Genomic DNA, 14,561 nt, shown 5'->3' with positions numbered 1-14,561 from the left:
GCCGATTCATAACCTTTCATGAAGCTGCCATGTCCCTAAGGACCTTTCTCCATACATTTTTGATCCCATGGACTGCATTCATTTGGTAATGAGATGTAGTTACACTTGCTTGATGACTCCCCAAGTTCTCCTGAGAAAGAACAGTATGTGATTCCCGTGGAGTGTGGGAGGTCAGAAGAAGGAGAGCAAAAGACAATGCACTAAGCTCCCAGAAATTCAGCTCCTTTCCAAATTGCTTTTTCTTTGAATGCCCTGTCTACTGTCTAACTTTCTTTTTGTCACACCAGTCTAGTTAAATTTGAGGTAGAGATGGAGGGTTGGGGATCAAGAAAATTCTATTAGTTCAAAATAGTTGCATATTTTCCATATTATAAAATTTCCTGCATCTCAAACTCCGCCCTCCTTTTAGAAGAGCAGAAGCCACCTTCAGGGAGATTTTTATAAGTTTGTGAAATTATTTAGTGATCTCTCAGTTGCTTTATCTTGAATAACAAAGTTCTGCTTGGGGAGCATGTATTAGTGGGAAATGATCTCAATCAATGCTTGTTCATGATGCTTATAAAAGTCAGTTGACACAGTCAAAGTAACAAGGAAAAAAATTGGAGGGGAATAAGTTTAAGTCAGATTGAGTGATAATTCCTGGGAATTGATCTCATAGTAGCAAGGAGAAACAGCAATTGTAAATAGGTCTTTTCAAAATCTCCTTATAAATAGCAATAGAGTAAGTGGTTACATTGTAGAGCTCATAAGCATAACTTTGTATGAGAAGTAAAAGGCAAACTAGTTCTAATGCATATGAATGGGTCCCAGTGGCTTGGATAAAAGTTTCAGTGATGGAAACATACATTATGCATAATTTCACAGAACTCTTGATGAAAGTGAAAATTGTATATTCTAAAAACCTAGGTGATTTAAAATGTGAAACCAATAATGACCCATACACTAACACTGAAGAAGGACAGGGAGAGTTTTAACAAGTTGTTATAAAATACCAGTATAAAAATAGCAATATTTCTAAATTGCTACAGTACTCTCTATGATATATAATTTCATGCATTATTATAATGAAGTTAATGAACTAAGTATCTTCAGAAAGTATTGTACCAACATGTCAACCAATAAAACATTGAATGTTCACTGTATATATGGAAGCTTGCCTCACATTCTGGCTTTTATTACATTCAGGCATATGGCGTAATTTATATTTATTATTACTTGCATCTTTGAGCTTTCTGCCAAGTAACCCAATCGCTTTACTTTTGGTTAGTGTGTGTGTGTGAGTGTCTGTACGTGTCAGGGAGGATCTAAGGGCGGAAAGGACAGTTTGAAATGCCAGTGACAGGGAAAGTGACCTTATATTACCAGATAAATTATGGATTCCTTTATTCCCCTGTTTTTTAAAATTATTATTACTTTCTTTGCTTTTTCCATTTTTATTTCTCCATATGAAGCTCCATCCATGGCTTACTAAGAAGAATTTATAAACTCAGGTGTGTGTGTGTGTGTGTGTGTGTGTGTGTGTGTGTGTGTGTGTGTGTGCATGTGTGTAAGTTTTGGGGTGGAAGAGGACTAGAAACATCTAATAACCAACATTTTTCTTGTCCGCAAAAATTGCAAGAAGCTGAAGAAAGTGTTGTGAAATGAAACAAATATAGGAGTTTAACAAATATCAAAAGGAGAGAAATAAATCCCTTTTCTCAACAATGGTCTAAGTGTTCAAGAATAAAGAACAATTTTTGTTAGAGCTGTAAAATAGTGCTTGTTGTGGTGAAGGGCCATGGTGGATTTAGATGTTGAATGCGTTTTTAGCAGGCGCCTTACATTAAAATACTTTTATTTCTAGTTTTGAAAGAATATTTTTTGCTCATTTGGAAAATCCTGTACTAGAGTAGTTCACAAAGCTGCAAATCTGAAACATATTATTTTAAGTAACTAGACAACTTTGAGTATTCAAAACAAAGTGCATTCACATTGAGGTAGAATGTATAGAATATGCTGACAACAAGGATTCCATTCAGTTCACACTACTTTAAATAGACTTTATTTTAAATGACTTACTCCACATAACTGTGTACTTTGAGTGGTAATTACATTTAAGTCTTTGATGCCTCTTCTGATAAAATTTTTATTGAGCAATAAGCCATACTGCATAATCACCAAAAGGCAAAGGAATAGACACTTCTCTTGTTAGTTAGACCTGGTGCCTTCGCAATACAACTGAGAATGTTATATTTTTATCTGATATTATGTCTGATTTTCTTCTGTGGCCATTAGACTGAAGTACTGGAGTCAGATAAGTTAGTTGAATGCTGAGCCACTCAACGAATTGCTTGTTATTACATGTAAGAAACATTAGATAACTTTCCTTATTACTCAATAAAACTCAGCAGTTTTGCATTTTCTGTCACTTAGGTATGTGATTTATCACATTTTAATTACTTAAACAAATAGATATCTTGCATTGTGTGGTCTCCAAATAAGAATATTAACTCTTAGGTTATCTTTGAAACAACTGGTAATCATACAGGTACATACTTGGATCCTGTCCAAATCAAAAGATAAAACAATTGTCCTTTAGTATATTTATCCTCCTCCCAAATATACGTGAAAAATCATGGTAACTTTGTAGTGACTCTAGACAGATATTTGAATAAATAGCTATTTACATTGGATATTAAAGTACAAAAGTATTTCCATGGAAACCTCCTAATGATTATTTTAGATAGAAAAATAAAAACTGTGTGCCAAACCCCATTTTAATTACATTTCTGATGTAATGAACTTTTAACTGATGATTCAATTGGTATGTGTGAAATAAAAAGTGAATCTTTTCTTTGTTCTTAGAAAACTCATTAAATCGTGTGATTTCATGAATGGAGGTATCTTTTGGTAAAAATCAGTCTTTAATTTAAAAGGAAGTTGGCATTTCAGCATCTACCTTAAAAAGGAACATTGACTCAATGAGAATGCCAAATAAATACTTTTTTAGAGTTCTACTTTTAGAAATAAAATATATGGTACTTCTCACAAGAGGTTTTGGGAAAGATACTATAGATTGAATATTTTCATTCCGGGGGGAAAACATGCCCTTTCACTTGGTAGCAAAAGAGAGCATCAACATAATGTATGATTCTAAAATCATCTTTGATTATGTGTATATGATTTTATGTGCAGGAATTTTGATGAGATCACATCATACACAGAAAAAACACGCTTTGGAAAATTGGGCATAGAGTTTTGAAAAAAAATAGGTAAAGATGGTAGATATGAACAGTTGACGTGTTCATTGTTTGGAATGTACGAATACCGTTAATTTTTTAGAATTTACTTTAAAATTTATCTATTCTCTTCTTTGTATTACTCCCGTATATGTTCATTTTATTAATCACTCTATTAATTACTCCCTCACCCTTCTTCTTTTCCAACACATATTTACAATCTCTGGAATTAGGAAAACCACGTCTGTTGGACAAATTCTGTACCACTCATGACTAGCTATGAAATGGCAGCAACTGGTTACTTTCTAGTGAGGGGAGACGAGAAGTAAAGTACATAAGTAGAATTTATAGCAGGTAAGATACTGACAAGTGCTAAGGAGAAACTTTAGGCAGTGAAAGAGGATAGGAAGTATGTACATATACATATGTTGGGGGGGGGAAGTTAGCATTGTCATTTTTTACAGAATAGCCAAGGAAGACGTCAACGAGAATATGAGTAAATATGTGACAGACGAAAGGAAGTTATCCATGAAGATATTTACAGAACTATCCATTTAGACAGAGGAACTACAACAGTCCAAGGGAACAGCTCCAGTCCTTATGGTGGGGCATGGCTGGGATGTTTGAAGACCATCAGAGAGACTGGAAAGAGTGGAGGGGACAAGAGAGAGAGATGCTGTCAGAAAGATCACAGCAGCCTTACCATCTAGACCTCATGAATATATTAAAGACTTTGGTATTTCTCCTCTGTGAAATGGGTGACTGGGGAAATTTTGAGCAGAAAAGTGGCATGCTGTAATGTCTGGTTTTTGTGTTCAGAATAGTCTCAACAAGGCTGAGGACAGAGAACAATAAGAAGGAAGCAAATCATCTGACAGATGACTGTGGCTTGGAAGAGCAGGATAACAGTAGGAGTGGTGAGAAGAGATCAGATTTAGATTTTTTTTGACCATAGAACAGATAGGATTTGCCAATGAATTTGATGTGGGGTATAAAAGAAAAAGTGGATTAAAATACAGTTTACCCTTGAACAATGCAGGGGTTAGGAGCATGGAGTCTCACTCCTCCCCTTCAAAATTCCTGTTATAAATTTACAGTTGGCCCTTCTTATCCATGGTTCTGCGTCTGTGGATTTAACCAACCAGGCATCCTCTAGTACTGGAGTACAGATTTATTTTTTAAAGTCGACATATAAGTGGACCAGCGCATTTCACACCCATATTGTTCAAGGGTCAAATGTATTCCTTTACTGTTTTTAACTAAGAAATGAGAAGAATTGAGATGCTGTCAACTGAGGTAGGGAAGACAGTGGAAAGAGCTGAGTTGAGGGGAAGGTAGGCATATTGGAAACTCAGTTTTGGACAAGTTGACATTGGGATGCATGTGACACATTCAACTGGAGAGGTTAAATAGGTAATTGAGTTTATGAGTCTGAAATAGGGATCCTCAGCAAATAGGCGATATTTATATATTCCATTATTCTTTTATCTGTTTTGCCTTTACTTTAGTGAAGCACTGGGGATCAAGATTGGGTTTGAATATTAGCTTAGGTGTAGCAGGATGTAAACTTAGGCATGAAAGTTAGACATTAATCTGTGGTCATTGTTCACTTATACAATCTTAGCTAGAAGTTAAGAATTTGTTTTTATTTTCCATTTTTATGGAAGATTGTAATATTGATTGTTTTAAAATAAATATAACAACAATTATGTATCTTTCTGACATTTTTTTTTCACAGTTCCAATGGTTAGCACTTATGGGTATGGGGCTTGGAGAAAATGATGACCAAGGAAGCTACTGATCTTGATGTTAGTTTAGACATCTGGCCAGAGATGCCACAGTACCCATTCACTCTTGGCAAATTCACCAAGAAATTATCCTGAACTTTGGATCAAAACTCTGGTTAGTGGTATTTTCCTCTGCACATATATCTCTCTCAAAGGTGATTGTAGTAGGAACAGGATTTAGAGTTTCTAATCCTACCTACACTCTGACACCATTAACTGGGGCACTGTGGTTAGTTGGGCAATTCTCAGAAGACCTGTTTCCCCTCTTTTTCCTTCACAATGTTCTTTCCCTGAGGCAGCTCAATCCATGAAAGCCACAAAGCAAGATGCATGAGGCAGTTACCCAGATTCTTTACTCTCTAGGGATTGTTCTTGCCTACACTTGACCTACATCTAGCACCAGAAGCTTCATATTTTTCTTTTATGATGAAATTTTCTTATTAATTGGCACAAGTGCTCTCCAAAGGGATAAGAAATTGTTGGGTTAGCATTATTGGGAATAATTATTTCCCTCCAATCTACTAGCTGTCAGTTCTGTAAAAATTAAAAGACATATAAATATTATGCAAATAAATACTCTAGAGGGATATTTAGATGCCATACACTTTAATTTCTAATTGAAAGGATCGGAGAGTGGACAAGGTATTACCTATGGTAGTGGGTGTGGAAGTATAAAAAAAAATACATTTGTTCCCACCCCGGGTTATGTGACAGGCTTTGCAATCAGAATCTGTCATTTGTTGTGGCTGGATTTCAAAGATGTAAACTCAGTAGCTCAAAACTTAGTGAGAAATGCTGCAGGAATGACATTTTCAAGGTGATAGTTTGTTAATTGAGAATACTGGCGGTTTTCTTCAGTTCTGTATAGATATTTGTTTTTCCCCTGCAAAGATAGTTCTGCTGACAAAATTCCTATTTGTGAGTGCAAGGACAATAGTCCCTTGACATTGAGGAGAGAGTCTGAGCAGTTTTTATTGAGATGCAAATAATACAAGGTCCCCTGACTCTTTGCCTCGTTACCTGATTCTGCCTGCTTAGGGGCAGCAGAATAGCAAGTGTAATTCAAAATCACGCTTGACATGTATTGTCGTATTTAATCTTAACTACTCTGAGATATAGAAAGTATATTTTCATTACAAATGACTACATGTCACGGGTGTTGGTGCTCCTTGCTAAAATGCAAAACCTCAGCTGTTAAGCATATAAATGTATGTGGATTAATACACTCACTTCTGTATATGACAGATAACCAACAAGACCTACTGTATGGCACAGGGAACTAAATGTATGTGGATTAATACACTCACTTCTGTATATGACAGATAAACAACAAGACCTACTGTATGTCACAGGGAACTCTACTCAATACTCTGTGGTAACCTATATGAGAAAAGAATATTAAAAAAATGAATATATGTATGTGTATAACTGAATCACTTTGCTGTACATCTGAAACTAACACAACATTGTAAATCAGCCATACTCCAATAAAATTTAAAAAATGTAAGCGGTTTACTCTATGTATGTATATATGACAAAGACACTGGGTTATGGAATTTTATTCAGATGCATATTTTTCATAAGCATTTTTTGAGGCATCCTGTCTTAAGACTCTTTTTTAGAAGACCCGGTGTTGCTTTAGGTTCCTTCTTTCTTTATGATTGCTTACTCATTTGTCCAAAATGATACATTTCATAAAAATGTCTATAGTGAGCTTGGATTTCTGGAATCTTTCTTGTTTTCATCGTTGAAGTTTCCACAAATCCTGTTGCAGAATAAAGCAGGATGAAGTAAGGTTTTTCCCTTGGCATTCTTAAAGCATATATTTATTCTGTAGCCATCCAGGAAGTGAGAGCTGGTCCTTGACAGCTTGCTCAAGTAGCTATACATAGTTGCCTTAGATACTTCTCACTGAGCTTTTAATTCTGTAACTTGAATTTCCCAATTTCTAAAGATTGGCTAATTAAGGTATGCTGACATTCTTCTTCACAAAGCATACAAAGTTATTCTTGAGTTTTACCATTTAAGATGGTTTATATGAATCCTCCAGTTTCTTTATTGCCAGAAACCTTCTTGGCTTGTAGGTATTAACTGAAATGACTTAATGGCAATTGCAGATTGGGTTCAAAAAAATACGTTGTGTTAGCCAATGTTAAAAAAAATAAAGTAAAACACAAGTAAACCTAAAAAAGATATTAAGGTAACATCAGCTTATTTGCCCATCACTTAGTAGTTTCATTCAATCTATCATCATGGATTTCTTATATTCAATCTATCATCATGGATTTCAAGTAAACCTAAAAAAGATATTAAGGTAACATCGGCTTATTTGCCCATCACTTAGTAGTTTCATTCAATCTATCATCATGGATTTCTTATATTACTGTTACACTAAAACATTTCTGCAGATTATTTTATGAAAACACATTCCAGGGATTTTTGCAAGTGCATGTAAGTGGATGAAGAATTTATTTGATGTTAATTAATGTCTAACTACTTTATTAATGTATATGTGTTTTTAAATGTCCAATATGATGAAACAAAGAGAATTGTTGATCTTTTTCAGTGTTTTTGCTTGCTACTCCTGCATCAAGATGCCTGATGTGGTGCCGGAAGTCTGCACCAACAATGTTTTCTTAGAAATGTTGGGGGTGAACCTGGGGTAAAAAAGTACCATACTCCAGCGACACCATAGCATGACATATTAGGAATTACTGAAGTATATGGAAGATCCCATCATAGAACATATAAACCTACCAAAATACTTTTCTATTGCAACTTGAAGAATGCACAAAATGGCCAGTATGACTTACCATACGCATACTTTGAACATAATAATAATATGAAGTAAGAATACTTCTGCTTCAGATTTACTGCCTAGATACTCACCTGGTTCTGAACTGTATAAAACTATTAAGGATTATGTTGTCAATGAATAAATTTGATATGGAAGTATGTTCTGATGGTACAGCTCTAATGATGGGACAACATTCTGAGTAATTACCCAGATTAAGGATCTTTCTCCACAATGTAAATCAACTCACTGCTTTCTTCACAGAGAAAGTTTTATGATGGAAGAAAAAGGCAACTGATATAACCACTGTACTTAGCAATGTAGTAAGATTTGTGAATTATATAAAGACTATTAGAGTTTATTTTCTTTAGTATCTGATAATATAAATGTTGATTATTAAGAATTACATTCATAAGTATGATGGTTATTGAGAGGAAAATTTCTGCTGATCGTATTTGAACTATGCAACAAGCGCTTCGTGTTCCTGAGAGACAAGAAAACAATTTGGTCCAACTTTTAGTATAAATCAGCAACAAACATGCTTATTTTTCTGATTTTGTTTTTGTTTTTGTTTTTAATGACTTTAAAACTTTCCTATAAGTCATGGCATATATATATGTGTGTGTGTGTGTATATATATATATATATATATATATATATGTATACACACACATATATATATATATATATTTTTTTTTTCCCAATGCCAGATGACATCAAAGGAAAAAACAAAAGTTAAAGCTTGGAAGAACAAAGTGTCTACACAGCATTATGACATGCTCCATAATTTAAAGACAATCATCAATCTATACCACACATATGGAAAAGTAATCACTGAGCATTTTCCATATTTGGTAGAATGATTTGAATTTTATTTTTCACCAAAAGAAGATTCAAATGTAGAAAATTCATGGACTTGATACTCATTTTTAAAATGAAAATGTAATTTAAATTTAGCTATATTTTTATGGAATAAGTTGCTGGAATTGGCTACTTATGAATGACTAACATTAACTCTTTTTTTCCAATTTATTTATTTATTTATTTTTGGCTGTGTTGGGTCCTCGTTTCTGTGCAAGGGCTTTCTCCATTTGCGGCGAGCGGGGGCCACTCTTCATCGTGGTGCACGGGCCTCTCACTGTCGCGGCCTCTCCCGTTGCGGAGCACAGGCTCCAGACGCGCAGGCTCAGTAGTTGTGGCTCACGGGCCTAGCCGCTCCGCGGCATGTGGGATCTTCCTGGACTGGGGCACGAACCTGTGTTCCCTGCATTGGCAGGCGGATTCCTAACCACTGCGCCACCAGGGAAGCCCTAACATTAACTTTTGAAACGACGATATTCTTCACTTTGGATGAAACAAAATTAAATATCCCGAGATTGCTTTAAAATATCTTTTTTATTCCTATCAATATATCTATTTTCATCTGTTTTTTTCTACTCTGAGTGTTATTAAAATACACATTTTAAAACTTAAGGTATACATTATGGCCCATGAGTAGTGTTGTAAGGGTATGTGTACTGCCTGGAGGAGAGTGGGCAGATTTCCATGAGGTCCTTTTCTAATTTTCAGAAGTCACTGTTGACTACCTCTTAAATTCTGTCTACATTCTGCCTTCCCATGACTTCTAGTGCCTTTGTACACAATATTCCTATATCGCATGATGTATACCTAAATAAAACCTAACTGTAGGAACTTTACATATAATATCACTATAAATTCCACAAGATTGGAGTATACAAAGCAAAGTCTTGCTGTCAGGTTTTTTGCTTTACCCAAGAACTACTATACTTTTGCCCTAATTTGAATGTGATAAAATAGTTCAGTGTGTCAGTTCTTACAGGGAAGTGATTGTTTCCCAACATATTTAGGTATAGTAATTTTGGATAATCATCTGCCATTTTTTACTCATTCCCTGTATTATCCACTCCCTGTTTTTTGTTGTTTTTTTTTTTCTTAATGACTTTACAGCACCTTCCTCTTGAGTGAGTGGAGCATACTTCTTTCTATTTTGTTTTCCCCCCATAGATACTGGCTTGGCCCCATGACCAATGAGATGTCAGTGGATGTGATATGAACAGAAGCTTGAAATGTGCTTATGTGGTTTGACTAGCTCACATTTGCTTTTGTGATCTGTTGCAAAAAGAATATGCCTCCAATACCTGGTGGCTCAGGGATAATGTGGACACATCTGGAGTGGACTGGAACACAGTCCAGAACCTGAAACTAAGTCCAGATGAGCCTAGCTGACCCGGCAGAGCTACGGCAAACTCACAGACTAGTGCGTTGAAACCACAGAAATGTTGATGGCCACGGATATTTTGAAGCAGATAAGTAATATGTAGATTCCTAAAATTAAAAAAAAACAACCTTTTTAATTTCTGGCATTTCTTGGGCTCATAAAAGTAGCAGTGGTGTTTTTGTAGCAAGATTTGTTTGGAATGGATTCTATTGTTTATAGCTAAGAATCCTGGCTTTGGCCACTAGAAAGCAATATCCCTCTCCCTCTCCCCCTCCTTCTCTCTCTCCCTTTCCATTTATAGATTCTGTGTGAGATGGTAGAATCATTTTCTTAAGTCTTATAATGACCCTTTCTAGATGGCTTTCATTTTGTCCCAGTTATCAGTGATTTTAGCACAAAGTACTATTTGCAGTAACACGTCCTCCTTCAATAACTGCTGTACCATCAGGATTTGACACGAGCATTTTCATGTAAACATACACCTCTTTCTTTTTGCTACACTGTTTGTATCATGAAACATCTTTGCCACATTTACATAGATCTTTCATTCTACAAGTCTGTGCTTCACAAATATCACCACTGAGGGATTATTTAAAAAAATTTTCATAGTCCCTTGTGACATTTTGCAAAGTATAATAAGAATGAATTGCTAGAAAAATAAAACAGAATTTTAAAAAACAGACATTCATAACAGAAGCTCATTTATCTTTATTACAAATTCAACAGGAATATAATTACATTTCAGTAAATATAATAAAAATAAATAGGGTCAAAAACATAATTTTAAAACTGTACACATTGTTTATTGAAAGTGTGCACGTAGGTGAGTAATCTAGAGAATTTCTATTATGTGTGTAAATTTGCATGTTATACAATACTAACTAAAAATTATGAGTAAAATGGAAAAAACTTTTATATCAAATGCCTATTCACACACTGAATGAATACCACATATATTGATATTTAAACTCTGACTGTGACAAATGAGCTTGCTTCTTGCTTGTTAACTTATACAGTCTCAGGTGGATCTGGATTATGAGTGAAATTTTTCCTCTGATAACCTATGACATATAAGTTTATTATTCTGATAGTGTAAGTGAATTGATCATTAGAGAAGACGAAATTTGACTTACAGCAATTTTGTTTTCTACACGTCTGCAGATATGCTGTGGTTCTACTGATTAAGCAGGAATCAGTTTGCCTTAGTGAGATGGGCGGGGACCTGGGACCCTTTGCTGCAGTGCTGCAATGCTTGTACCTGGACACACCGCTCCTCGAGCAATAAAATATAAAGAAACTATATGGGACTAAAAATAATTGTGTGCATGCACAGCTGGGGCAAATTATTGACAAAAAGATACAAAAGACCAAAAAACTAAACTGCCACTTCTAAAGATCCAGGAGCAAAAGCAGGGGGTCAGGAGCAAAGGTAGGGTACTGCGCATGCCCCCTGCACACAACACCACCTAAGGGGTGGGCAAACCACCTAAGCCACCCCTCAGGCCCGACCTCTGGACACACCCCTACCCTCACCCCATATAAGGAACAAGCTCGCCCCCCCGAGGGAAGAAGTGAGCAAGGGAACTTGTTTGTTCTCGCTCCCCCCTGCTGCAGCAGGGGCCCCAGTAAAGCCTTGCCTGAATTTCTTGTCTGGTCTCTAAATTTCTATTGATTGGGGAAGGCCAAGAACCCTGGTCGGTATCATTAGTGCCAGATGTGCTTTGTTTTCAGGTCCTCCCCACATGCCTTCATGTCCTTGGACTGACAGCTACTTGGAGGGAGTATGCTCTTCTTGCAGTGCATAGGATCACAAGAGAGCAATGCAGATGATGCACAATTAAAGCCTCTACTCAGATCAGGAACACTGACATCCCATGGTTTGAAGCAAGTTCCATGGGCAAATCCAAGATTAATAAAGCATGTCCACTTACTCTAGAGAAAGAATTGAAAAGTTACATTGAAAAGCTGTTGATGCCAGAAGTGACTGACAACAATTATCCAACCGACCACATCTATTTTCATTAGAATCCATTTACCAAATTCAGTGTTAGTGCTAAGACATGATTTGATTAAGCCAGCACAAAGCAGGGTAAAAGTGTAATGATTCTTGGCCAAAGTCATAATCCTAGTGGCAAGACTTCACATTGTAACCACAATTCCTCTGGTATTCTTGGTGATATTTAATGGAAAGTTCCCTCATTATGGTTCTGTTTTATACACTATATGTAATATACTACTATGATATAAAAATTAGAAGGCACAAGAGAGCAAACTGTAGATAGAAATTGAGAGGAAGTCAAATGGCAGGTGAGAAATAACCTTAGGGAAATGTGACCGCTCTCCTCCAAGACAGGCCATATAGCCATCACTGGCTTCAGAAAAAATTATACTGACCCTCTTTATGAATCTCACAGAGAAAGGCAACATATAATATCACATTATATCATAAAAGACCACATTATTTTAGTACATTTAGAAAAATGCACAACCATTACAATGCCCCTCTTAGCAATGAGCTATAGTAGAACTATTGCTACATTTTTACTTATAGTACCTGAACCTTTAGTAGTAATACAGCAATGTGAACTTCCTGAATTTGATGGCTTGCACAGTATTATGGCTATATAAAATATGTCTTTGTAGAAAATACGCAATAATGTATTTGGGTATAGGGGACATTGTGTCAGCCACTTACTCTCAGTAGATTCAGGAAAAAATAAAAAATTTCCTTGAACAGCTTTTGCAAACTCTCCATAAGGTTGAGAATTGTGTCAAATTATTTTTTTAAAGCTACACCAGTGACAAAAATGTAATATAGTTAGTAATGAATGTAACAAAAGGCATTAAAGTTTTTGTGTAGAGATAATAAACTTGTATTAAAAGATATTAAAAAGTAGAGACCTTCAAGATGGCGAAGGAGTAAAACGTGGAGATAACCTTCCTCCCCACAAATACATCAGAAATACATCTACATGTGGAACAACTCCTACAGAACACCTACTGACGCTGGCAGAAGACCTCAGACTTCCCATAAGGCAAGAAACTCCCCACGTACCTGGGTAGGGCAAAAGAAAAAAGAAAAAACAGAGACAAAAGAATAGGGACGGGACCTGCACCTCTGGGAGGGAGCTGTGAAGGAGGAAAAGTTTCCACACACTAGGAAGCCCCTTCACTGGTGGAGACGAGGGGTGGGCGCGGGGGAAGCTTCGGAGCCACAGAGGAGAGTGCAGCAACAGGGGTGCGGAGGGCAAAGCAGAGAGATTCCCGCACAGAGGATCGGTGCCGACCAGCACTCACCAGCCCGAGAGGCTTGTCTGCTCACCCACCGGGGCGGGCGGGGACTGGGAGCTGAGACTCCGGCTTCGGAGGTCAGAACCCAGGGAGAGGACTGGGGTTGGCTGTGTGAACACAGCCTGAAGGAGGCTAGTGTGCCACAGCTAGCTGGAAGGGAGTCCGGGAAAAAGTCTGGAACTGCCTAAGAGGCAAGAGACCATTGTTTTGGGGTGCGTGAGGAGAGGGGATTCAGAGCACTGCCTAAACAAGCTCCAGAGACGGATGTGAGCCGCGGTTATCAGCGTGGATGCCAGAGATGGGCATGAGATGCTAAGGCTGCTGCTGCAGCCACCAGGAAGCCTGTGTGCAAGCACAGGTCACTATCCACACCTTCCCTCCTGGGAGCCTGTGCAGCCCACCACTGCCAGGGTCCCGTGATCCAGGGACAACTTCCCCAGGAGAACACACGGCGCACCTCAGGCTGTTGCAACGTCACGTCAGCATCTGCCACCACAGGCTTGCCCTGCTTTCCATACCCCTTCCACCCCCTGGCCTGAGTGAGCCAGAGGCCCCTAATCACCTGCTACTTTAACCCCATACTGTCTGAGCGAAAAACAGACACGCTCAAGTGACCTACATGCAGAGGCGGGGCCAAATCCAAAGCTGAACCCCAAGAGCTGTGCGAAGAAAGAAGAGAAAGGGAAATCTCTCTGTGCAGCCTCAGGAAGAGTGGATTAAATCTCCACAATCAACTTGATGTACCCTGCATCACTGGAATACCTGAATAGAAAATGAATCAACCTAAAATTGAGGCAGTGGACTTTGGGAGCAACTGTATAAACAGGGTTTGCTTTCGAAATCTAATTCCTTTCTGGTTTAATGTTTATCTTAGATTAGTATTTAGAGTTTATTATCATTGGTAGATTTGTTTATTGATTTGGTTGCTCACTTCCTTTTTTTAATATAGATACATATATTTTTTTTCTTTTTCTCTTTTTGTGAGTGTGTATGTGTATGCTTCTTTGTGGGATTTTGTCTGTTTAGCTTTACTTTTACCATTTATCCTAGGGTTCTGTCTGTCCTTTTTTTGTTGTTGTTTTTTTTGGTTTTTTTTTTTTAGTATAGTTTTTAGCAGTTGTTATCATTGGTGGATTTGTTTTTTGGTTTGGTGGTTCTCTTTCTTTCTTTTTTTATTACATTTTAATTTTTCTATTTTTAATAATTATTTTATTGTTTATTTTAATGACTTT

At 37.0% G+C, this 14,561-nt stretch overlaps 1 protein-coding gene across 1 annotated transcript in view; it reads right to left on the bottom strand.

Annotated features, from left to right (window-relative positions):
- Positions 1–14,561, bottom strand: part of LOC309636861 (uncharacterized protein) — a 297,761-nt gene that overhangs the window by 166,637 nt on the left and 116,563 nt on the right. The window lies entirely within an intron of this gene.

This window comes from Balaenoptera physalus (assembly GCF_965194825.1).
Source record: "Balaenoptera physalus genome assembly, chromosome: 10".
NCBI classification, from domain to species: domain Eukaryota; kingdom Metazoa; phylum Chordata; class Mammalia; order Artiodactyla; family Balaenopteridae; genus Balaenoptera; species Balaenoptera physalus.
This window is presented reverse-complemented; position numbering and strand designations above follow the sequence as displayed.